We start from the raw sequence: 25041 nt of genomic DNA, 5'->3' as shown, positions 1-25041 counted from the left end.
CAGGGTAAGACTTTGTCTCCTAGCTCACTGATTGACTATTCAATACACATGACCATAAACATAAACACAGGGTTAATTAGCACAAACAACAATGTGTGAATACTCCTACAAGCCAGACTAGACTTATTTACCCAACAGACAGGTGGCTGGAGTTGATGACATTAGCATCTAACAGTTTGTGTCCCAACAGTGTGATTCAGTTTATTGCTAATATGGCAAATACATATCCAGAGTCTGTGTGTCTTGGGGGGGGGGGGACATGGATCTGAATCCAAGTAACACCACCTCAGGGGTCCCCAGGCATATGGCTCACAAAGAGCACCGTTACCCCAAATGCGAGGGCCCATAATCACAAGGCAAGAGGCTCACAATCTGTCCCCTCCAACAGCCTCTGTCCCGGATAGGTCTGTCACAGTGTGTATGGGGTCTTAAGCTTTGTACACACGGTATGATCGTTGGCCAACCAAGTGAACAAAGACCACTGGATGAATCTCACAATGATCAATACAAACAATGTGGAACTCTAATTGAACAGGGATTTTTTATGAAAAAATAATCAAAGATAAAAAAAATATATATAAACATAAAGTCCATGAGTGAAATGAAAAACCAAAAACGTGGTGTAACCAAATGACCCTTGAAGGGACATACACCAAGTGTTCATAACATCATTTTGACATTAAAATAGTGGATATATAATGAGACAATACGTGAAGGTGAGTAATGCCGCGTACACACGGGCGGACTGTATGGCGTACTTAGTCCGTCAAAACACATTTCAGCGGACAGTCCGCTCGTGTGTGGGCTTCAGCTGACTTTTTCAGCGTGCAGTCCGACGTACTAAGTATTTCGGTTTTTTCGAAATTCTGTCCGTCATACTTTGGTTTCAGTGGACAGTACGGTCGTCAGTATGCTAGTTCGACGGACTAAGAATGGCGCATGCCCAGAAAGGATTTACACGGTGGAAGGGTGCTTTGCTGTGTATTGGACTTCCTATTTCTAGTCCCGTCGTACGTGCTGTACACGTCATCGCGCAAGCTTTTGACGGACTGTTTGTGCATCCGTGTGTGGTCAAGTCCATTCAGTGGAAAGTACGACGGACTGTCCGTCGGATTGTATGACGAACTAAGTACGCCATACAGTCCGCTCGTGTGTACGCGGCATAATCTGCCACTGATAGGACGAAAGGCTTACCAGATGGTTTGAATGTCAAAAGGATGTACGTTCTATGAATCAAACGAGCTTGTGTTGGTGAACGCCAAAGTTGGAAACACCAGATCCAGAGACCTTAGACAAATGAGCCAGGTCTTCATGTGGTTATTAGGGTAGTAGTCTCCATGGAAGATATTTTCATAAAGAGAAATGGATAGATTCTCCCATATGTTCACATGTATAGTTAAAGAGAGGAGAACAAAAAGGGCCACATAGCAAGATTCCGTCTAAAAAGTATAACATTTAATGAAGTTAAAATCTCACATTTTAGAAGGACAAGCTTTTGGTAATGTGTATGGCGGCAGTGGAGCCCGTCCTTTGGACTTTTGTGTACTGACCATATGAAAATCTGACGCAGAGCTGTCGTTTGACAACAATTTACTAGCCTGTCATTCAAAATTTGTTGTCCAAATATTGGAAAACAATTGTCAAAAGGAGCGTACTAACGGAATTTCCATCCGAAAAATCTTGGATGTTTTTTTTCCAACGGAATTCCGCTCAAGCTTGGCTTGCATACACACAGTCACACAAAAGTTCTCCGCACTTTCGACCGCCAAGAACGCGGTGATGTAAAACATTACGGCGAGCCGAGAAAATGAAGTTCAATGCTTCCGAGTATGCTATGTCTAATTGTTTCTGAGCATGCGTAGGAATTTTGCATGTCGGAATTGCTACAGACAATCAAAACTTCCGATCGGAACTTTTTCCCGGCCCGAAAAATAGAGAACCCGCTCTGAATCTTTTGCTGGCGGGAATTCCACCAGCAAAAGTCTGATGAAGCATACACATGGTCACATTTTACGACCAAAAGCTCTCATCGGTCTTTTGCTGGCTGAATTTTCTATCGTGTGTACACGGCGTAAGAATTTTTCGGACAACAGTCTGTCAAAGGACAATCCCCTTCCGAAAATCGAAGCATGTGTACGAGGCTTAAGTCTCTGACCAGAGGAAATCCACAACACGGAAAGGAGATGGAGATAGACCTGACATATTTTCTGTAAAGTGGATTTCTATTGAATTAGAGATCCTTCGCCAACAGCCCTGTAAAGGGGGTTTTACTAGAAAGACCAAATTCTTGCCGAAATCCCAAAAAGTTAATTCTACAAGGCAAGAGTACCCCCCCCCCCCCCCCCCCAGGAACATGGGACTTCAAACCACTTGCCAGCCAGCCGCTGCAGCTTTACTGCGACAGAATGGCACAGCGTTATGTTACGTCACTTCACCCTGTGGCCACTAGGGGTGCGCACGTGTGCCCGCTGCACTATCCCCGGAGCTGATGCGAGTGCACAGCAGTCATGATCACTGCGGACACTCCCGCGATCGCTGCTGACACAACATGCATGTTTCCGGTTCTCTGAGGGGAGAAGAGAAAGATTATCTGTTCATACAGAGTATGAACAGCGATCTGTCATCTCCCCTACACAGTCCCCTCCCACCTTCAGTTAGATCACACACTAGGGAACACAGTTAACTCCTTGTCGCCCCCTAGTGTTAACCCCTTCCCTGCCAGTGACGTTTTTTACAGTAATCAGTGCATTTTTATAGCACTGATCGCTGTATAAATGTGAATGGTCCCAAAAATTTATCAAAAATGTCCGATGTGTCCGCCATAATGTCGCAATCCCGATAAAAATCAGAGATTGCCACCATTACTAGTAAAAAAAAAATAATAATAAAAATGACATAAAACTATCGCCTATTTGGTAGACGCTGTATCTTTTGCGCAAGCCAATCAATATATTCTTATTGTGATTTTTTTACCAAAAATATTTAGAAGAATACGTATCGGCCTAAACTGAGGAAAAATTATTTTTTTTAAAAATATTTTTGGGGGATATTTATTATAGCAAAAAGTAAAAAATATTGCATTTTTTTTTTTCAAAATTGTTACTCTTTTTTTTTGTTTAAAGCGCAACAAATAAAAAACATAGAGGTGATCAAATACCACCAAAAGAAAGCTCTATTTGTGGGAAAAAAAGGACATCGAATTTTGTTTGGGTGCCATGTCACAGGACCATGGAATTGTCAGTTAAAGCGACGCAGTGCCGTATCGCAAAAAGTGCTCTGGTCAGGAAGGGGGTCAAATCTGAAGCGGTTAAGGCAACTTGATAAAGAGATCACGATATATGTAGAAAAAAATTAACAACATTTATAGTGATAATATTTACAAAAAAACTACTAGGTGCATACATCACCAATTAGGAAATAAAATTAGAAGAAGGAAAAAAAAATACAGTTCATATGGTTGAGAACTGTTGGTCTCCTTTGTAGTTTGACCGACGCATTTCAGGATTTCACTATTGATCCCTTCATCAGGGAAAATGTCTTTCAAGGGGAAATTAAACAAATGACAATCTATAATCAAACATAATACCTTTCTGCAGCCAAGCTGATTTGCTTACGTAGAGGAATGACCCTGTGCCCCTTCCAGTGAGCCTTGCCAATCTATCAGATCTCAATGTCAGCAAATCCCCAAAAATATATATATATATATATATATATATTTTACTAGTCTCTTCAAGTTTCGAAATTTGGCATATGTTGAGCATATTGCACAGTATATAGGCCGACAGTGTGACTATTTCATTCTTGGAGTCAATGACAGCTGTGACACTGGTGGTATCTGCTGTCCTCTGGGATGCTGCAGTAAATTACAGTGTCCGGGAGAGGACAATGCTTATATCAACAGATCAATAGAAGTTTTGGAACAGGAAAGCTCTGGGGCAATGTCATTTACTGTGTACATCTTTTATGGGAAAAAAAACGTACGTGTGCACCACGGATAATAAGAGGAAAGAGACACATTATGCAAGTATCGTATTGCACTTCCGTATATCCTTTGTATTAAGACGTTGAGAATAGGTGGTACATTTATGGTCAGGGCAATCTAAGAAAGGCATTTAGGATTTAGGGCTTGTTCACATTATAAGGTGTGTCTGAGTGTGCTCATTTTTTTGTGCATCCCCACATATTTATACCTCGGTTCATTTAGGGCAGCCCAATAAAAAGGACTTTAGTTCCACGTTAAAGAGGAAGTAAACCCTGATGAGTTGACTTCCTCTTTCATTCCCTGCAAAGACAAAGCATAATGGACTACTATGCATCGCATCGCATCGCATCGCATAGTAGCCCATTATGTGTCACTTACCTGACACAGGAGCCAGTGAAGTCACCGCTGTCCCCTGTAGTCCGCTGCATCCATCTTGCTGGTGGCGTCTCGCAGCTCCGCCGCTGTCATTCGGCGAAGCCGCGATGACGTCACTCCCGCGCATGCGCACGGGAGTCGACACGCGCGGCAGCTCCAATCTTGGAAATGCCGCGCTCAGTGCGCCTGCGCGACGCTGTCTACGGCGCATGCGCCGTAGACAGCGGTGCCCGTTTTCGGGAAAATATCTCCTAAACCATATAGGTTTAGGAGATATTGCTTGGACCTACAGGTAAGCCTTAATCTAGGCTTACCTGTAGGTCAAAGTGGTTTGTAAGGGTTTATACAGTGGTGTGAAAAAGTGTTTGCCCCCTTCCTCATTTCCTGTTCCTTTGCATGTTTGTCACACTTAAGTGTTTTTCGGAACATCAAACCAATTTAAACAATAGTCAAGGACAACACAAGTAAACACAAAATGCAATTTGTAAATTAAGGTGTTTATTATTAAAGGTGAAAAAAAATCCAAACCATCATGGCCCTGTGTGAAAAAGTGATTGCCCCCTAAACCTAATAACTGGTTGGGCCACCCTTATCAGCAACAACTGCAACCAAGCGTTTGCGATAACGTGTAATGAGGCTTTTACATCGTCCTGGAGGAATTTTGGCCCACTCATCTTTGCAGAATTGTCCTAATTCAGTTACATTAGAGGGTTTTCGAGCATGAACGGCCTTTTTAAGGTCATACCACAACATCTCAATAGGATTCAGGTCAGGACTTTGGCTAGGCCACTCCAAAGTCTTCATTTTGTTTTTCTTCAGCCATTCGGTGGTGGACTTGCTGGTGTGTTTAGGATCATTGTCCTGCTGCAGAACCCAAGTTCGTTTCAGCTTGAGTACACGAACAGATGGTCGGACATTCTCCTTCAGGATCTCTTGGTAGAAAGCAGAATTCATAGTTCCTTTTATCACGGCAAGTCTTCCAGGTCCTGAAGCAGCAAAACAGCCCCAGACCATCACACTACCACCACCATATTTTACTGTTGGTATAATGTTCTTTTTATGAAATGCAGCGTTCCTTCTACGCCAGATATACTTGGACACACACCTTCCAAAGAGTTCCACTTTTGTCTCATCGGTCCACAGAATGTTGTCCCAAAAGTCTTGGGGGTCATCAAGATGTGTTGTGGAGAAATTGAGACGAGCTTTGATGTTCTTTTTGCTCAGCAGTGGTTTTCTCCTTGGAACTCTGCCATGCAGGCCATTTTTGCCCAGTCTTTTCCTGATGGTGGAGGCATGAACGCTGACCTTAACTGAGGCAAGTGAGGCCTGCAGTTCCTTGGACGTTGTTGTGGGGTCTTTTGTGACCTCTTGGATGAGTCGTCGCTGCGCTCTTGGGGTAATTTTGGGCGGCCGGCCACTCCTGGGAAGGTTCACCACTGTTCCATGTCTTCGCCATTTGTGGATAATGGCTCTCACTGTGGTTCGCTGGATTCCCAAAGCTTTGGAAATGGCTTTATAACCCTTTCCAGACTGATAGATCTCAATTACTTTCTTTCTCAGTTGTTCCTGAATTTCTTTGGGTCTCGGCATGATGTGTAGCTTTTAAGGATCTTCTGGTGGACCTTACTGTGTCAAGCAGCTCCTATTTAAGTGATGCCTTGATTGTGAACAGGTGTGGCAATAACCAGGCCTGGGTGTGGCTAGAGAAATTGAACTCAGGTGTGGACAACCACAGTTAGAGTATGTTTTAACAAGGGGGGCAATCACTTTTTCACACAGGGCCATGATGGTTTGGATTTTTTTTCACCTTTAATAATAAACACCTTCATTTACAAATTGCATTTTGTGTTTACTTGTGTTGTCCTTGACTATTGTTTAAATTGGTTTGATGTTCCGAAACACTTAAGTGTGACAAACATGCAAAGGAGCAGGAAATGAGGAAGGGGGCAAACACTTTTTCACACCACTGTAAGTCAAAGTGGTTTGTAAGGGTTTATAACCACTTAACCACTTCCCGCCCACCGCCCGTCATACGACATCCTTGAGTTTGTGCGGGTATATCTGAATGATGGGTGCAGCTACAGGCATCATTCAGATATCGGCTTATTCAGCCAGCCGATTTCCTACACCCTACACCTGTTCTGCCTACTTTGGATGCTGACACCATAAAAGTCCTTTAGAAAAGGTTTTTATTTGCAGGGGTAAAATCCAACAACACAGTCTCATATAGGAACAGAGGGCAAGGGTGAAGAAACTCGGGCACCTTGAACTGCTAATATCAGAAAGTCTCTAATTCCACCCAGAGAGTAGCCACTCACAGCTGGGCGCTTCAAGGCTGAACAAATCTATAGCCAGAGATTATGGCAGTCAGCACTTTGATCCAGAACTTGTGAAATCCTTAACCTTGAGTAACTGGTAACAGAAGTGAACAGAAACCTTTTTCCTCAGTACCTGGAACATTCTCTGTCTCCTTGGCAGTACTGGAAAAAGCGTGGATTCGTCAGTGTCCTTCACAACTCAGCAACCAGGCACTTCTCAGGATGCCAACTTGTTGGCCCTCCTCCAGAGAGTCCTCTCCCGATCGCTTACAAGAGCTACGGTGTCCCAGTCCAGAATCAGGAACAGACTGCTAGGGCCTCCCGAACGAACCTCGAACACGTGACTTCAACATCTTAACCTCTTCCCACCCGGCCAATGCACATATACGGCCGGGTGGGAGCCGTCTACTTTTGATAGGATGTTCAGGAACGTCCTTCAGAAGGAGGGGGATCGTGCGCACGCGTGCCCGCGCAGCGCCGTGATCCTGATGTGCTCGTGTCACCCGGAAACGGCGCATCTCGGATCGGCAGGAGGGCTCTGTGATTGGCCCTCCTGATCACATGACGGCTGTGTCCAATCACGGCCGTCATGTGATGTAAACAAACAGCCGGTTGCTAGGCAATCAGCTCCTCCTCTCCTCACACAGAAGTCGTCGCTGAGGAGAGGAGAGCAGATCGCTGCAGCCGGCTGATGATCAGTGAGTATGAGCTGTTTTTTACAGCTTTTTACTCACTGATCACCAGTCTAGTGTAATACACAACACACCACACAGTATAAACACACATGTCACCACAATACACATGTCACCACAATACACATGTCCCCAAATAATAAAAAGACATGTCCCCAAATAAAAAAACACATGTCCCCCACATATGTCCTATTAAAATCACATGTCCCAATGATTATCTGCACACATATGTACGTGATCACCTGCACACATATGTACATGATCATTTGCGTACATATGTCCGTGATCACACAAACCAATTATTATACACTTAACGGATTTTTTTTTTACCAAAAACATGTAGCAGAATACATTTTGGCTTAAATTTATGACAAAATTTGATTTTTATTGGATTTCTTTTAAAATAGAAAAAAGAAAATATTGTTTTTTTTTCCAAATTTCCGCTTTTTTTGCGCTTATATCGCAAAAAATAAAAAACGGAGTCGTGAATAAATACCACCAAAATAAAGCTCTATTTGTGCGAACAAAATGATAAAAATTTCATTTGGGTACAGTGTAGCATGACCGCGCAATTGTCACAGAAATCGTGAGAGCGATGAAAGCTGAAAATTGGGCTGGGAAGGAAGGGGGCGAAAGTGCCCAGTATTGTAGTGGTTAAGTACCCCTTCCCCAGACTCCTCAGCGGGGCCTGGCACGCCCACTGATTGGCTCCGGGAAAGCTGATACCTAAAATGTCCAACCAGGCCTGGTTCTGAGCCTGTCATGTGCACCTCACTGTACACATGACCAGGCAGAACCCTAGCACAGCCCGGCCAAACTGATGTCAAAGTTAAACCTACATAATTAACCCTCAGAACCCCTTTACTGTTCTGAGGAAAAAAACAAAAAGACACCTTGTCCAAAGTGTCATCGCTACACATCTATTAAATCTTCTGCCTTGTTGTTGTTTTAACTTTGGATAGTAAAACGTTGTTTTTTTTCTGCCAGTAAATACCTTATACCAGTGGACATCAGCCCTGTCCTCAGGGGCCACTAACAGGGCAGGTTTTATGTATTACCTTGGGAGAGATGCAGACCAGAATACGGCAATCACTGAGCAGCAAATGATATTGCCTGTGATGTATTTCCATTATCTTGTAAACCTGGCCTGTTGGTGGGTCCCGAGGACAGGGTTGATCACTGCCTTGTACAGCCCACTTCCTGTTTCTTGTCTGGTCATTAGTCTAGGCTTATGACATCATGTACAGCTCTCTCTCTCTCACGCTCATGAGAATTTACCAGGAAGGGAGGGGTGGTGGTGGAGTCATAAGAGGGTCAATGAGAGCTGTAGAGCTGGAGGTGTGCCTCTACGTATCTGTGTAAATCCAGGAAGTGAACAGGTAGTAGCTTCAGCTGCCCACAGTTAAAATGGATGCAGCCAGACTCAGTGGAGGGAGATTTCTGCAGCATATTTGGAAAGTACAGAATCTCAGTATATATAAAATAATATGCAAAGTGGTTGGAGGGAAGCTTCCGAATGGCAAAGATGTTTTTATTACAAATTATGTGAGTAGACTGCAGTGCCTCTTTAACCACTTGCCGACCAGCGCACGACGATGTACGTCGACAGAATGGCACGGGCAGGCAAATGGGCGTACCTGTACGTCCCTTTAAATTTGCCGCCCTGCCATCGGGAGCGCGCCGCCGGCGGCGCGCTCCCGCGCTGGTCGGGACCTCTGTGAGTCCGGTCGCGGGACCCGCGGACTCGATCGCCGCGGGCATCCCCGCGATCGTCTCACGGAGCGGCCGAATTAAGAAATGCCGTTGTAAACAACATTTCTCCATTCTGCCTAGCAACTAGTGACGCTGATCTCTGCTCCATGTGATTGGAGCAGAGATCAGTGTTCACTAAATGAAAGCCCAACCCCCCCCCACAGTTAGTAACACACCCCTAGGAACACTTAACCCCGACACTGCCACCCACTGGTTAACCCCTTCACTGCCAGTGTCATTTACACAGGAATCACTGCATTTATATAGCAGTGATTACTGTATAAATGACAATGGTCCCAAAAATGTGTCAAAAATGTCCGATGAGTCCCCCACAATGTCGCAGTCACAATAAAAATCGCTGATCGCCGCCATTACTAGTAAAAAAAAAATACAAAAAAATGATTAATAAAAATGCTATAAAACTATCCCTATTTTGTAAACGCTATAACTTTTGCGCAAACCAATCAATAATCGGTTATTGCGATTTTTTTTTACCAAAAATATGTAGAAGAATACGTATCGGCCTAAACTGAGGGAAAAATACGTTTTTTTATATATTTTTGGGGGATATTTATTATAACAAAAAGTAAAAAATAATGCGTTTTTTTCAAAATTGTCACTCTATTTTTGTTTATAGCGCAAAAAATAAAAACCGCAGGGGTTATCAAATACCCCCAAAAGAAAGCTCTATTTGTGGGGAAAAAAAGGACGTCAATGTTGTTTGGGAGCCACGTCGCACGACCGCGCAATTGTCGCAATTGTTAAAGCGACGCAGTGCCGAATCGCAAAAAGTGGTCTGGTCTTTGACCAGCAAATTGGTCCGGTCGGAAAGTGGTTAAGGACCGGAAAATTTTCCCCCTTTAGTGACCAGGCCATTTTTTGCAATTCGACGCTGTGTTGCTTCAACTGACAATTGCACGGTCGTGCGACACTGTGCACAAACCAAATTGACGTTCTTTTTTTTCCCACAAATAGAGCTTTCTTTTTGGTGGTATTTGATCACCTCTACGATTTTTTTATCTTTTGCGCTATAAACAAACAAAGAGTGACAATTTTGAAAAAAACACAATATCTTTTACTTTTTGCTATAATAAATGTCCCTTAAAAAAATTTAAAATGTCTTCATCAGTTTAGGCCGACATGTATTCTTCTACATATTTTCGGTTAAAAAAAAAAAATCGCAATAAGCGTTTATTGATTTGGTTTGCGCAAAAGTTATAGTGTCTACAAAATAGGGGATATATTTATGGCATTTTTATTAGAATTTTTATTTTTTTCACTAATAATGTGATCAGCGATTTCTTAGTGAGACTGCGAGGACAGATCGAACACTTGTGACACTTTTTTGGGACCAGTGACATTTATACAGCGATCAAAGCTAAAAAAAAGCTGAAAATAGCCACTGATTACTTTATAAATGTCACTGGCCAGGAAGGGGTTAACACTAGGGGGCAATCAAGGGGTCAAATGTGTCTTAGAGAGGTGTTTCTAACTGAGAGGGAGGGGATTGACTGGCAGTACAGAGAGATCGCTGATCCTGATCACTAGGAACAGCAGATCTCTCTCTCTCTCTACTTCCCTATCAGAACGGGGATCTGTGTGTTTACATTGACAGATCCCTGTTCTGTCTTTCTCAGGAGCGATCGCGGGTCATCAGCGGACACGCAATCGGCTCATGAGCATCAGCCTCAGGGTCGCGGCAGGCATGCACGCACCCCCTATGCTTCTTAAAGTGCCCTTCAGTACAGCTGCGGCAATTTGTGCAGGGGAGCCAAACCGATATATGGCGACTGGTCAGCAAGTAGTTAAAGAGGGTTCAAATGTGGAAAATGCAATTAATCCCAAGGACAAAAATGTGACAACTTTCTGATTACCCGCCCTTACATGTATTGGCTGCATTTGTTTTTTTTTTTTGTTTTTTTTTCCCCTTTATTTTCACCTGGTGATCCTGCCAGTAACACCGCTGCCTGTCCATCAGTGACAGCACTCACTCACTATACTGCACTGTGCCTATGGAAGAGCAGCATTGTCACCCTAGGGCAGCAAGTGTATTAGGACTACAAAACACCACCTCCTCTCCCCTCTCTTTAACACATACAAGAGGTGTCCTGTAATCCTAGATATAGATATCTGAGAAAACGTATAACTGATAACAGCCGGCAGAGCTGGTAAGCACTACCAGTTATCTGTTTGGGTTTCTGGCAGGATCAACATTTTTTTTTTTTTTCCAGGATCAACAGATACTTTAAGAAGAAAAGAGTTCACCCGAAGACAATCATTTTCTTCTTTTCTCCTTCAATTTTTCTTGCAGTGTGTTTTGTAGGCCTAGCTATGAGGTTGGATAGAGTCCCAACCCCCCAACCCAATAACATAGCTAGCAAGGAGGCAAGAGGAATGCAGAGGGAAAGAGGGGGGCATATAGAGATACATATGGCTACATATACTTATACTTATATACTTTAAGCTTGTGAAATTAGTGAAGTCATTACTTGGTGTCACATATCCCTCTGTGGAGCTCAAGATGATGAGGGTGGCTTCTTGCACAATTCCCATCCATTCACCCCTGGTGGTGGAAACAAGAACTGGTAGGGCATTGGAAGGACAGTGCCGAATTTAAACCTTGGGTGGCCCCAGGACATTTCAAGTTTGGGAGCTCCTCAACTTTAAATGACATTTTAGGACAAATCTGGGTATTGGATAGTGCATATATAGTGAATGTGTGGGTTTTCTTTTAATTTTTTTCCTCTGTTGGTTGATCTGGATGGGCGGTTGTCTTTTTTCAACCAGATTACTATGTAAATGACAAATAAAAAAGTGAACTGAAATTAATGATGAAGCACATATTTTTTAAAAAGTTAGGTTCCAAAGAAGACACTTGTCTGATGTTTTACTTATACAGTATTCCCGAGATGAGAGAGCTAGCATCATTGAGGATAGGTAACTCAGGTTCTCAGAGAAAGACCATCCAGTGATGATCCCATGTAGACCATAGGTTTAAATAGGCCATCAAGAGCCATGATCTGTTGTGAACAGACAGCCATGGTGCATATGTTCATTGTATATCTTTACTTATTTAAGCTCCAATGCCCGAAAATATGTGCACACATGTTTGATGGACAACCTCTCCAATGGCCAGCATGAAGTCCCTGACACTAGGGGGGTTAATTTAATAAAGACAGACAGACTGGGCACTCTGGAGAAGTCCTGGAGACCAGCATGAGAGGAGGACACAAGGGAGCATGGGAGGAGGACACATGGGAGCATGAGAGGAGGACACACAGGAGCATGGAAGGGGGACACATGGGAGCATGGGAGCATGGGAGGAGGACACAAGGGAGCATGGGAGGAGGACACAAGGGAGCATGGGAGGAGGACACAAGGGAGCATGAGAGGAGGACACATGGGAGCATGGGAGGAGGACACAAGGGAGCATGAGAGGAGGACACATGGGAGCATGGGAGGAGGACACATGGGAGCATGAGAGGAGGACACAAGGGAGCATGAGAGGAGGACACAAGGGAGCATGAGAGGAGGACACATGGGAGCATGAGAGGAGGACACAAGGGAGCATGGGAGGAGGACACATGGGAGCATGAGAGGAGGACACAAGGGAGCATGAGAGGAGGACACAAGGGAGCATGAGAGGTGGACACAAGGGAGCATGGGAGGAGGACACATGGGAGCATGGGAGGAGGACACAAGAGAGCATGAGAGGTGGACACAAGGGAGCATGGGAGGAGGACACATGGGAGCATGAGAGGAGGACACAAGGGAGCATGAGAGGAGGACACAAGGGAGCATGAGAGGAGGACACAAGGGAGCATGAGAGGAGGACACAAGGGAGCATGGGAGGAGGACACAAGGGAGCATGAGAGGAGAACACAAGGGAGCATGGGAGGAGGACACATGGGAGCATGGGAGGAGGACACAAGGGAGCATGAGAGGAGGACACAAGGGAGCATGGGAGCAGGACACATGGGAGCATGAGAGGAGGACACAAGGGAACATGAGAGGAGGACACAAGGGAGCATGAGAGGAGGACACATGGGAGCATGAGAGGAGGACACAAGGGAACATGGGAGGAGGACACATGGGAGCATGAGAGGAGGACACAAGGGAGCATGAGAGGAGGACACAAGGGAGCATGAGAGGTGGACACAAGGGAGCATGGGAGGAGGACACATGGGAGCATGGGAGGAGGAGACAAGGGAGCATGAGAGGAGGACACAAGGGAGCATGGGAGGAGGACACATGGGAGCATGAGAGGAGGACACAAGGGAGCATGAGAGGAGGACACAAGGGAGCATGGGAGGAGGACACATGGGAGCAAGAGAGGAGGACACAAGGGAGCATGGGAGGAGGACACATGGGAGCATGAGAGGAGGACACAAGGGAGCATGAGAGGAGGACACAAGGGAGCATGGGAGGAGGACACATGGGAGCATGGGAGGAGGAGACAAGGAAGCATGGGAGGACTAAATGTCAATTGAGGTTTAATGTAGAAAAATGTAAAATGACGCCTTTGGGTGGCAAAAATATGAATGCACTCTATACCCTGGGGGGGAGAACCTCTGGGGAAATTTAGGATGGAAAAGGACCTGGGGGTCTTAGTAGATGATAGGCTCAGCAATGGCATGCGATTCCAAGCTGCTGCAAGTAAAGCAAACAGAATATTGCCATTAAAAAGGGGAACTCCCAAGATAAAACAATAATTCTCCCACTCAATAAGACTCTGGTCCAGCTACACCTGGAGTATGCTGTCCAGTTCTGGGCACCAGTTCTCAGGAAGGATGTACTGGAAATGGAGCGAGTACAAAGAAGGGCAACAGAGCTGATAAAGGGTCTGGAGGATATTAATTATGAGGAAAGGTTGCGAGCACTGAACTTATTCTCTGTGGAGAAGAGACGCTTGAGAGGGGATATGATTTCGATATACAAATTCCGTACTGGTGACCCCACATCAGGGATAAAACTTTTCAGTGGAAGGGAGTTTAATAAGACTCGTGGCCACTCATTAAAATTGGAAGAAAAGAGGTGTAACCTTAAACTACGTAGAGGGTTCTTTACTGTAGTGGCAAGGATGTGGAATTCCCTTCCAAAGTTGGTGGTCTCAGCGGGGAGCATCAATAGTTTCAAGAAACTATTAGATAAGCACCTGAACGACCACAACATACAGGAAAATACATATATGTAATACTGACTTATTATCACACACATAGGTTGGACTGGATGGGCTTGTGTCTTTTTTCAACCTCACCTACTAGGAGGAAACAAGGGAGCTTGAGGGCAGGAGTGATATTGGGTGATATTTGGAGATGTAGCTCGGGGCAGAGTTGTAAATGTATGTGGAAGTTGTTGTTAGTATTTGAATTTAATTCCCTAGGCAGTCGGAAGCCAGTGTAGGGATCTGCGGAGAAGGGTGGCAGACACTGAGCGGTTGGTAAGGTAGATGAGTCTGGCAGCAGCATTCATTATAGACTAAAGAGGGGACAGCATTTGGAGAGGCAGGCCAATGAGAAGGGAGTTGCAATAGTCAAGGTGAGAGATAACAAGGGAGTGAATGAGGAGCTTGGTAGTTTCATTAGTTAAAAAAGGTGCGAATTTTAGAGATGTTACGGAGGTGAAGTCTACAAGTTTTTGACAACAATTGGATTTGGGGCTGAAAGGAGTCAGAGTTTTGGATTATACCTAGTACCCTGGCGTGAGGGAACAATAAACTTAAAGTGCCAATGAATATAATAATATATGACCCTCCTAAAGTCGATAGCAACTATATTAAGTGCTTAATACAATCTACTAATCCTGAAAGTGCAAGTACTCTGAACTCCGCTGTCAGGTCACCTTGAGGCGATGTGACAGATGCACACCGTAGGGATCAGGAGTGCACCGCAAGGTTGTGGACCCTACAGCTGACTGCTGCGGACGGGAGACAGGTCCCACCGGGGTTAGAGCATAAGATTCCCTGGGGCGCAGAATCTAAGAGCCAGCAGGTGTTCACCAGAGCCTCGAGTGGTGAGGATGGACTTGGCTGCAACTGGCTCCAGGTCGCGACCCCCAGGGTCCCCCAGCTCACACCCACAGTAGGCAACAGGAGGATAGGGATGGTGAGGGACAAAGCCAAGGTCGGGGCCACAAGCAGACGGAATAGTCAGGGACACGCCAAAAGGTCAGGATCACAGGCAAACAGGGATAGTCAAGGACACGCCAAAGTCGGTAACGGAACAACAGAAGAGCACACGGCAGGTAACAGGAAGCTAAACACACAATGAATACACAATGGTTGATCGGCACTGATGGCCTGCAGTGCACAGGTTAATATAGGGCTCTCTGATAGGGCCTGGGGTGGAGCCATGCTTAGAAGAGAGGTTATAAAAACCACCAGGTGGAAGTGGCTGGCGCTGGCCTCTTAGTCTGAACACATGAGGGGAGGTAAGTAAACACAGGAAGATCACTGCATAACCATGACATCCGCATAAATTCCTAATATCATAAAGTAAATCATGAAAGAAAAATGCAATTACTAAAACAATATTCTTATAAAAAAACAATCAATTGGTGCTCAATAGTCCACTCTATAGTGACTGTGAACAATATGATAGTCCAATATATGGTGAATAGAAATAGATGCTGTGAACCCAAAATCTTCACTCTGATCTACCTCTGTGCATATAGCAAAGCAATCCTTGTGCTGCCCTCCACCGTATGTGCCTTCACCTTAAGGCTTAAAAAAAAAAAACACTTGTGGCAGTAGTAAATACTTTGGGGTACTCCACCTATTGTTTCTCCTTCCTTTGGTATATCACTCAGATAGCCGATTTCACTTTGGAATGCGCCTTCCAGATAGTTACCAGAGACCTCCACTCTCATCACTCACCTGTGATGGTATCACCCTGGAACCAGCTCTGCAGCTCCGGTCATCAGTGTTCCCTCCGTCTGTCACACTCAGACAAAATTTCTTGGTCACTTCCTCGTACGTTAGCCCTCCATGCCCCTCCTACTAGTATTGTCATATCTCGTGACTTCCTCTGGGAGGGGGGGGGGGCCAAGCCGCAGCTCTATGTGTCTTATGGACGCATAGAACCGCGGCTCGGGAGTGAGTGTGCAGCGTTGCCCCTGGGGCAAGCGGCTTTCTCTGTGGGCACTGGTCAAAGAGGAGGAGCCAGGAGCATCAGCAGTGGACCTGAAAAGAAGAGGACCAGAACATCTCTGTGCAAAACCACTGGGCAGAGTAGGTAGATATAACGGTAGATATAATGTTTGTTATTAAAAAACAAAACAAAAAAAAGACAAAAAACAAAACAAAAACGAAACTTTAAAACCACTTCAAAATAAAGCTTGCTCTGGAGTTACACTTTGTGTTAGCTGGAGCTATTATGAATATACAGTACATATGAAAAGATAAAAAGAGGTGACCGGTGGTAGATTTTTACAGTCAGCCGACTGGAAGACGTATCTGTATGACTGCGTGGTGACGGAGGTCTCCAGAGGGAGAGGCCTCACTTGGGAAAGCTGCAAAGTGCCGCGGTTTATCATTACTGATGGCTCCTATTAACTTCTTGCCCCGAGAAAAGCCAGAGTCAGCAATGTGATTAGCTTACAGCATCGGTGTCAGCCGGCGCTGTGCAGGAACACGGGTCATATTAGTCATATTTAGTGATGGCCGAACGGTTCGCCCGGCGGTCGTTTCGCGGCGAATTTCCGACTTTCGCCGTCCGCGGGTTCGAACGCCTTTTTCCGTCGTTCGCCCCGGCGGACTTACGTGTTTAATGTATACAAGAACTTTAACCTTTCGTGACACGTTTATCATGTGTTACAGGACAACCAATTGAGACATGACAGCTCATGGACACTTGGACATTCCCCCTAACCTATAAATACACCCGATCCGGTGGCCATTTTACATTCTTTCTTCTGTCACTGTAGGGAAAGGATCCTGTGTGGAGTAGGGACAGAGAAAACGCTAGCTATTTGGTACACAAAAGTTCTTTTCAGGACTGGTATAGGTGTTAGGTCAGCAGCCTGAGTTTCTTTTGTCAGTTTAGATAAAGGGACAGAGCGCTGTATGCTGCTATTTTAGGGACAGCTCAGCCAGATTAGTCTTTCTTCATCATCATCATCATCATCATCATTAGCTGTTACTATCAGGTCCACAAAAGAGCTGTTCCAGCTAATCGTTCCAGCCTACTCTTTTTTGCCAATTTGTATAGGGACAGGCAGGAAGCAGTGTGTCAGGCAGTGAGGATAATTTTAAAGACTTGCTGTTACTATTAGTTCCACAAAGGTTCTTTTCAGGACTGGTATCAGTGGTACGGTAATAGGCTTGTACACGTATAATATTCTTTCTTCCAAATATAGAAAGAATATTATACTTGACTGCTGCCCTTCTGCTGCAGTCTGCTAATCATTCACAACTCACTTGTTCCACAAAGCTCTTTATCAGGACTGGTAACTTGGTCTGTCTAGGGTGCTACGGTACATAGGCTTGGGTGCGGTACAGTCTGCTGTTCTGTAAGGACCGCTATCGGTCCACAATACATAGGGTTGCCGTGCACTACTGCTGACCGCTGCCCTATACTGCAGCAGTCCTTCATTGGTATAGGGACTGACGTACAGTCTGCTAATCACTAACACACAACCTGCTTGGTCCACAAAAGTTCTTATAAGGACTGGTAACTTGGTATAGGGTGCTACGGTACATAGGCCTGAGTGCGTTACAGTCTGCTGTTCTGTAAGGACCGCTATCGGTCCACAATACATAGGGTTGCCGTGCACTACTGCTGACCGCTGCCCTATACTGCAGCAGTCCTTCAGCGGTATAGGGACTGACGCACAGTCTGCTAAACACTAACACACAACCTGCTTGGTCCACAAAAGTTTTTATAAGGACTGGTAACTTGGTATAGGGTGCTACGGTACATAGGCCTGAGTGCAGTACAGTCTGCTGTTCTGTAAGGACCGCTATCGGTCCACAATACATAGGGTTGCCGTGCACTACTGCTGACCGCTGCCCTATACTGCAGCAGTCCTTCATTGGTATAGGGACTGACGTACAGTCTGCTAATCACTAACACACAACCTGCTTGGTCCACAAAAGTTCTTATAAGGACTGGTAACTTGGTATAGGGTGCTACGGTACATAGGCCTGAGTGCGTTACAGTCTGCTGTTCTGTAAGGACCGCTATCGGTCCACAATACATAGGGTTGCCGTGCACTACTGCTGACCGCTGCCCTATACTGCAGCAGTCCTTCATTGGTATAGGGACTGACGTACAGTCTGCTAATCACTAACACACAACCTGCTTGTTCCACAAAAGTTCTTATAAGGACTGGTAACTTGGTATAGGGTGCTACGGTACATAGGCCTGAGTGCGTTACAGTCTGCTGTTCTGTAAGGACCGCTATCGGTCCACAATACATAGGGTTGCCGTGCACTACTGCTGACCGCTGCCCTATACTGCAGCAGTCCTTCATTGGTATAGGGACTGACGTACAGTCTGCTAATCACTAACACACAACCTGCTTGGTCCACAAAAGTTCTTATAAGGACTGGTAACTTGGTATAGGGTGCTACGGTACATAGGCCTGAGTGCGTTACAGTCTGCTGTTCTGTAAGGACCGCTATCGGTCCACAATACATAGGGTTGCCGTGCACTACTGCTGACCGCTGCCCTATACTGCAGCAGTCCTTCAGCGGTATAGGGACTGACGCACAGTCTGCTAAACACTAACACACAACCTGCTTGGTCCACAAAAGTTTTTATAAGGACTGGTAACTTGGTATAGGGTGCTACGGTACATAGGCCTGAGTGCGTTACAGTCTGCTGTTCTGTAAGGACCGCTATCGGTCCACAATACATAGGGTTGCCGTGCACTACTGCTGACCGCTGCCCTATACTGCAGCAGTCCTTCATTGGTATAGGGACTGACGTACAGTCTGCTAATCACTAACACACAACCTGCTTGTTCCACAAAAGTTCTTATAAGGACTGGTAACTTGGTATAGGGTGCTACGGTACATAGGCCTGAGTGCGTTACAGTCTGCTGTTCTGTAAGGACCGCTATCGGTCCACAATACATAGGGTTGCCGTGCACTACTGCTGACCGCTGCCCTATACTGCAGCAGTCCTTCATTGGTATAGGGACTGACGTACAGTCTGCTAATCACTAACACACAACCTGCTTGTTCCACAAAAGTTCTTATAAGGACTGGTAACTTGGTATAGGGTGCTACGGTACATAGGCTTGAGTGCGGTACAGTCTGCTGTTCTGTAAGGACCGCTATCGGTCCACAATAGATAGGGTTGACGTGCACCACTGCTGACCGCTGCCCTATACTGCAGCAGTCCTTCAGCGGTATAGGGACTGACGTACAGTCTGCTAAACACTAATACACAACCTGCTTGGTCCACAAAAGTTCTTATAAGGACTGGTAACTTGGTATAGGGTGCTACGGTACATAGGCTTGAGTGCGGTACAGTCTGCTGTTCTGTAAGGACCGCTATCGGTCCACAATAGATAGGGTTGACGTGCACCACTGCTGACCGCTGCCCTATACTGCAGCAGTCCTTCAGCGGTATAGGGACTGACGCACAGTCTGCTAAACACTAACACACAACCTGCTTGGTCCACAAAAGTTTTTATAAGGACTGGTAACTTGGTATAGGGTGCTACGGTACATAGGCCTGAGTGCGTTACAGTCTGCTGTTCTGTAAGGACCGCTATCGGTCCACAATACATAGGGTTGCCGTGCACTACTGCTGACCGCTGCCCTATACTGCAGCAGTCCTTCATTGGTATAGGGACTGACGTACAGTCTGCTAATCACTAACACACAACCTGCTTGGTCCACAAAAGTTCTTATAAGGACTGGTAACTTGGTATAGGGTGCTACGGTACATAGGCCTGAGTGCGTTACAGTCTGCTGTTCTGTAAGGACCGCTATCGGTCCACAATACATAGGGTTGCCGTGCACTACTGCTGACCGCTGCCCTATACTGCAGCAGTCCTTCAGCGGTATAGGGACTGACGCACAGTCTGCTAAACACTAACACACAACCTGCTTGGTCCACAAAAGTTTTTATAAGGACTGGTAACTTGGTATAGGGTGCTACGGTACATAGGCCTGAGTGCAGTACAGTCTGCTGTTCTGTAAGGACCGCTATCGGTCCACAATACATAGGGTTGCCGTGCACTACTGCTGACCGCTGCCCTATACTGCAGCAGTCCTTCATTGGTATAGGGACTGACGTACAGTCTGCTAATCACTAACACACAACCTGCTTGTTCCACAAAAGTTCTTATAAGGACTGGTAACTTGGTATAGGGTGCTACGGTACATAGGCTTGAGTGCGGTACAGTCTGCTGTTCTGTAAGGACCGCTATCGGTCCACAATAGATAGGGTTGACGTGCACCACTGCTGACCGCTGCCCTATACTGCAGCAGTCCTTCAGCGGTATAGGGACTGACGTACAGTCTGCTAAACACTAATACACAACCTGCTTGGTCCACAAAAGTTCTTATAAGGACTGGTAACTTGGTATAGGGTGCTACGGTACATAGGCTTGAGTGCGGTACAGTCTGCTGTTCTGTAAGGACCGCTATCGGTCCACAATAGATAGGGTTGACGTGCACCACTGCTGACCGCTGCCCTATACTGCAGCAGTCCTTCAGCGGTATAGGGACTGACGCACAGTCTGCTAAACACTAACACACAACCTGCTTGGTCCACAAAAGTTTTTATAAGGACTGGTAACTTGGTATAGGGTGCTACGGTACATAGGCCTGAGTGCGTTACAGTCTGCTGTTCTGTAAGGACCGCTATCGGTCCACAATACATAGGGTTGCCGTGCACTACTGCTGACCGCTGCCCTATACTGCAGCAGTCCTTCATTGGTATAGGGACTGACGTACAGTCTGCTAATCACTAACACACAACCTGCTTGGTCCACAAAAGTTCTTATAAGGACTGGTAACTTGGTATAGGGTGCTACGGTACATAGGCCTGAGTGCGTTACAGTCTGCTGTTCTGTAAGGACCGCTATCGGTCCACAATACATAGGGTTGCCGTGCACTACTGCTGACCGCTGCCCTATACTGCAGCAGTCCTTCAGCGGTATAGGGACTGACGCACAGTCTGCTAAACACTAACACACAACCTGCTTGGTCCACAAAAGTTCTTATAAGGACTGGTAACTTGGTATAGGGTGCTACGGTACATAGGCTTGAGTGCGGTACAGTCTGCTGTTCTGTAAGGACCGCTATAGGTCCACAATAGATAGGGTTGACGTGCACCACTGCTGACCGCTCACCTATACTGCAGCAGTCCTTCAGCGGTATAGGGACTAAGAGTTTTGTCACAGGGTCATTTAAAAAATGACATGCAGAGGAAGAGGCAGGCCCTTCCGCAGGGGTGGTAGGGGTAGGGCAGGAGCAACAGGCTTGAGCCAAAGTGGGAAGTTGCAGAAGGTGCGTTCAATTACTTTAAAGGATGCACCAGACTTGGTTGAGTGGCTCGCTCAGCCTTACTCTTCTGCACCCTCCTCATCCTCTCGATCTGCACCCTCTTCTTCACTCTCTGCTATGTGCACCCCCAAAGACACTACCACCAACAACACGACCACCACCACCACCACCACATACCTTCCGCTTGAGTCACTGGAATTATTTTCCGATCCATATCAAGAGGACATTTCTGATGCGCAGCCACTCTTGGTATTGGATCAGGAAGAGGAGGTAGCAACAAGCGCTACTCAGCAGTCTGACGCCAGTACCCAGATCAGCCCAAGGAGGAGGTTGGTCCCCGGTGTTGCTGCCTACTCTACTTATAGCGGTGGGGAAGGTGACGTTGATGATGACGTGTCTAGTGATGTCACGTGGGTGCCCACAAGAGAGGAAGAGGAGGGGAGTTCAGAGGGAGATATGGACCAGCAGATAGGGAGGAGAAGCAGCAATGACTTACATTGCACAGCAGGGACAAAGCAGACTGCAAATGTATCAGGAGCGAGTCATCGACCATGTACGGTCACATCTGGCGCTCCCAGGACACCGGCACATGGCTCCGCAGTGTGGGCTTTTTTTAACGTGTCCGCTGCTGACAATAGCGTTGCCATCTGCAATCTTTGCAGTCAACGCGTTAGTCGCGGTAAGCCCAATACTCACCTAGGGACGACCGCCTTAAGAAGGCACATGAGCAGCCATCACCGAGCCCAGTGGGAGCAACGGAACACACAAAGCCACACTGCAGGCTCTCACCGTCCAGCCTCGTCTTCTACTTCTCCTTCTCCTCTCTCCTCACAATTGTCCTCCACTCCACCTTCCATCACGCCAAGCTCACATTTTTCTGCAAAAAGGCAGGCTTCCGTGGGCCTAATGTTTGAGCGTAAAAAAATGATGACGCCGGATAACCCTCTTGCCCAACGGTTGGCGGCTGGCTTGTCAGAACTCATAGCCCGCCAACTACTGCCATATAAACTGGTGGACTCGGAGGCCTTTCGCAAATTTGTGGCCATTGGAACACCACAATGGAAGGTCCCAGGAAGGAAGTATTTCTCAGAGAAGGGCATCCCAGAGCTATATGGCCATGTTCAGCGGCAAGTGAATGTATCTCTGGCACACAGTGTCGGTGCCAAGATACATCTGACCACAGACACGTGGTCTAGCAAACACGGGCAGGGAAGGTATATCAGTTTTACTGCCCACTGGGTGAACCTTCTGACGGCCGTCAAGCATGTAACCCGTGGCACCCGTGTAGATTTGGTTTTACCGCCACGGATTGCATGCAGGCCTGACTCTTCTTCTCCTCCTCCTACTCCATCCTCCTCCCTCTCCTCCTCAGCTGCCTCCTCCTTTTCCGCTGCTAGCGTCTCTTCCACTGCACCGCCCAAGCTCCCCAGAACCTATTCCACATGCCAGGTGAGACGTTGCCATGCCGTGCTGCGTCTGTTGTGCCTGGAAGCAAAGAGCCACACTGGCCCGGCACTCCTTTCAGCTTTGCGTTCACAGGCAGATGAGTGGCTAACACCGCTCAATTTGACAGTTGGTAAAGTGGTGTGTGACAACGGTGCCAATCTGCTTAGCGCATTGAAACAGGGCAAAATCACGCACGTGCCGTGCATGGCACACGTCTTAAACTTGGTCGTGCAGCGATTCCTTGTCAAATACCCTGGGGTCCAGGACATCTTGCGGCAGGCAAGGAAAATCTCGGCCCATTTCAGAAGATCTTACACGGCCATGGCTCGCCTTGCTGACATTCAGCGGCGACACCATCTGCCGGTCAGACGTCTTATTTGCGATTGCCCGACGCGATGGAACTCAACCTTCTATATGCTTGATAGGCTGCTCCAGCAGAAACGTGCAGTTAACGTCTACCTGTATGAACTCTGCGAAAGAAACGGTTCTGGGGAGCTGGGTTTTTTTTCACCGCGCCAGTGGCTGCTCATGCGCGACACATGCAGACTTCTGCGGCCATTTGAGGAGATCACCAAACTGGTCAGTCGCAGCCATGGCGCCATCAGTGACATGGTACCTTATGCCTTCTTTCTGGAGCGTGCATTGCGTCGTGTCATTGATCAGGCTGTGGAGGAGCAGGAGCGGGAAGATGAGGAAGTCGCAATGCTGGATGAATTCCCAGGGGGGGCTACTCTATCTGAGACAAGTCAACAACAGGAGTCTGATGAGGAGTCAGAGGAGGATGGTGCCGGGGCGGATGAGCAGGAGCAAGAAGAGCATGCTTTAAACCTTTCTGGGATCCCTGTTGTGCGAGGATGGGGAGAGGAGAATGAAGAGGACGACATTATCCTGGATGATGAGCAGGAGCCAGGCCACCACACCGCTTCCACTTTAGTGCAAATGGGGGCCTTCATGCTCCAGTGTTTTAATAGGGACCCCCGTATAAAAAGCATGAGGGTCAAGGACCAGTACTGGGTGGCAACGTACTTAGACCCCCGGTACAAACACAAAATGGCGGAAATGTTACCGCCGTCGCAGAGGGCTGTCAGAATGCAGCACTTCCAGGCCTTGCTTCGAGAAATGCTGCATTCTGCTTTTGCGTGCGCTGGCAGAGGAGCAATTCCCACTCCCAGAGAAGGATTTGCGGGTACCAATCCAACAGCGCCTGCAAGAAGAGGCCGGTTTGAAGATGTGTTGGTGACTTCGGATATGAGGTCATTCTTTCAGCCGACCCATCGACAGGTGTCATCCGGATCCAGCATCAGGGAACGCCTAGACCGTCAGGTGTCCGACTACATTGGGTTAACGGCCGATGTGGACGCTCTGAGGAGTGATGAACCCCTAGACTACTGGGTGGGCAGGCTTGACCTCTGGCCAGAGCTTGCCCAATTTGCAATCGAACTGTTGGCTTGCCCCTCATCCAGTGTCCTGTCCGAAAGGACGTTCAGCGCAGCAGGGGGGATTGTGACCGATAAGCGTACTCGCCTAGCTCACCACAGTGTTAACTACCTCACATTTCTAAAAATGAATGAGGCATGGATCTCGGAGGAATTCAACACATGTGATCAGTAGACCATGTATATGTCTATAAACAATTTTTGGAATCAAGCACACAGACCTTCTTAATTCATTTGGCTCACTTCCCTGACCCAAAAAAGCACACCGTACTATATGCCCCTACCCTCCTCTTTGAAGAGGTTGAGCGGTGTCATATTTCTACTGGGGCTGCTTATTATGAGGGGTTCCCACCATCCCTGTGCTGTGCTGACTTCCTCCTGGGTGTTCTTATTATGAGGGGCTCCCACCATCCCTGTGCTGTGCTGACTTCCTCCTGGGGGTTCTTATTATGAGGGGATCACACCATCCCTGTGCTGTGCTGACTTCCTCCTGGGGCTGCTTACGGTGCTGCTGTCAGCGCTGTATGTCACGGAGCTGCTGTCAGCGCTGTATGTCACGGAGCTGCTGTCAGCGCTG

The 25041-nt window shown here is 46.8% G+C and overlaps 1 protein-coding gene across 1 annotated transcript in view; it reads left to right on the top strand.

Annotated features, from left to right (window-relative positions):
• LOC143956609 (uncharacterized) overlaps positions 1 to 25041 on the top strand; it is a 104742-nt gene that overhangs the window by 16663 nt on the left and 63038 nt on the right. The window lies entirely within an intron of this gene.

Source organism: Lithobates pipiens, unplaced genomic scaffold, assembly GCF_037356315.1.
Source record: "Lithobates pipiens isolate NorthernLeopardFrog02 unplaced genomic scaffold, aLitPip1_a1.2 Scaffold_37, whole genome shotgun sequence".
In the NCBI taxonomy this organism is placed as follows: Eukaryota; Metazoa; Chordata; class Amphibia; order Anura; family Ranidae; genus Lithobates; species Lithobates pipiens.
This window is presented reverse-complemented; position numbering and strand designations above follow the sequence as displayed.